The sequence below is a fragment of the Talaromyces atroroseus genome (assembly GCF_001907595.1).
Source record: "Talaromyces atroroseus strain IBT 11181 chromosome Unknown scaffold_23, whole genome shotgun sequence".
Taxonomy (NCBI): domain Eukaryota; kingdom Fungi; phylum Ascomycota; class Eurotiomycetes; order Eurotiales; family Trichocomaceae; genus Talaromyces; species Talaromyces atroroseus.
The window spans coordinates 85,210-87,765 of NW_017971455.1; the positions used below are offsets into that span (position 1 = coordinate 85,210).

At 16.3% G+C, this 2,556-nt stretch overlaps 1 annotated feature.

The window, feature by feature from the left end:
• Nucleotides 1-2,556: part of a repeat region (Identified by RepeatMasker using a combination of RepBase library and repeat library created with RepeatScout) that runs on past both edges of the window.

The following is a 2,556-nucleotide window of genomic DNA, read 5'->3' on the forward strand; positions in this document are numbered from 1 at the left end:
AAATATTACCTTGAAGATTAAATTATAGAGTTTATATATATTAAGACTATATAATGAGATAACAAATCTAAAGAATATAATAATTATATAATATATCTTTAAAAAATAGAAGATTCTATATTAGAATAAAAGAAGAAATTTTAAGCCATTTAAAAGTAAATTATAAAGCTAAATTTAGATTTAAAAAATAAAGCTTTAAATTAAAAATTAGATTAAAATAATAAATTTAACTAAAAAAATAATTACTATAGTAATTATTATTTCTAGAAGAAGTCTAAAACTAAAGATTCTAGAGATAAATTAAAGGCCTGAAAGTTGCTAATATACATCTATTATAGTAAAAAAGAGTATATAGAGAAGAACTATTACTCTAAGAATTCTAGTAAGAGATTTAAGAGAGATTTGAAATAACTTCTTGATAAGATCTAATATATTATTATAGTATTAGAGCTGCATATTATACAATTAAATTAAGGATTATATATTAGTATATATATTTATATATAAACTCTAAAAGATTATATAAAAATACTTGTCTTAATTAACAAAGCTATTAAAAATAATTTTATAAATTAAGAATAAGTATAAAAGAATATATATTTTCTAGTAAATCTAGTTATAGTTATAAAAATAATTAATAAGTATTTAATATTAATATATAAAAAGACCTTACTGAATATTATTGCTTCTAATTTAGAAGATAGACTAGGAAACATCTAGCAGATCTATAATATTATTAATATAAAAAAATATAATATTATATTTAGATTATTATAATATTTAGCTATAAATCCTAATATCTATTATATTATAAGACAGTAATATTATTATTAACCTATTAAATAGAAGACTAAGCTCATACTTTATTATATAAGTTATAGGGCTATATAGTGATAGGATTCTATAAAAAATAGAAGTAATATATTTATAAAATACATACTAAAATCATATATAGAGTAGATTATAGCCTAAGAACTTTATTAAACTATAAAAAATAGAGAGACCGCTTATATTATAAATCTAAGAAAAGTTATAATAAAAAAAGCTAATTTAGATAAGGAGAAGATTAAGAATCTTTTATAACTAATAACTACTAATATTTTAAAACTGCTAGTATACTTAGAATTATATCTTAATATCTTCTTAGAGAAGCAGATAATAGTATTATCTAAATATATAACTTATAATTATATTATTAATTTAGAGTTTAATAAAGAGTTATTATATTATTCTATTTATTAACTAAGTCTAAAAGAATAAGAAGTACTTTAAAAATATTTAATAGAGAATCTAATTAAAGACTAGATTTATAAATTAAAAAGTTCTATTAAAATATTTATCTTATTTATACCTAAAAAAAATAGTAGCTTATAGCTATATATTAACTATTAAAAGATAAATACTATTATAGTCAAGAATTAATATTTTTTATTATTAATTAAAAAGACTCTAAATTAGCTCTTTAGAATATTAATATTTATATAGCTAAATCTCTAAAATATATATTATTGCATCTAAATCAAGAAGAGAGATAAATAAAAAACTATTTTTTATATTTAATATAAACATTATAAATATACTATTATACCATTTAGACTAGCAAATACCCTAGTAATCTTTTAATTATATATAAACTGAGTACTAAGCAATCTTTTAGATATAAACTATATAATATATCTAGATAATATCATTATATATTCAAAGAATAAAGCCACCTACAAAAAGAATATTTGTAAGATATTAAATTATTTATAATAATATAAGTTATATATCAAGCTATTAAAATATACTTTTAAAGTCAATAAAATATATTTCCTAGATTTTATAATTAGAATAAAAGGCATTCAAATAGAATCTAAATATATTACTATTATTCAAGAATAGTCTAAATCTAAGAATATATAGAATATAACTTAATTCTTAAACTTTACTAACTTCTACTATAGGTTTATTAAGAGATACTCTGTAATTACTATACTATTATTAAATATAATTAAAAGTTATAAATAGATATAAAAAGGATTAAAAGTAGAATAAGAAGTTAATATAAAGTTTATTTTTATTAAAGAGATATAAAATATCTTTAAAATTCTCAAGAAGCACTTTATATAAGTATTTATATTTAAACATTTTAAATTAAAACTTCTATTTAGAGTGAAAACTAATGTATTGAATTTTGTTATAGTAATGATCCTAAATTAATTAAAAGCTAATAAATTATAGTATTTAATAGTATTTTATTTTTAAAAAATAACCTTAACTAAATTTAACTACAAAATATATAATAAAAAGCTATTAATTATTATTAAAGTCTTTAAACACTAGAAGCACTATCTAGAAAATAATAATAAATTTATAATTATTTTTTTAGATTATAATAATCTTTAGTATTTTATAATTATAAAAAAACTAAATTAAAGATAGACTTAATAAGCTAAGAAGCTTATAATATTTAATTTTAATATTAAGTATTAGCTAAAGCATAAAAATCCTATAAATATATTAAATTAAAGGCTAAATTATATTAAAATTAAAAATAACTAATAGATCTTATTG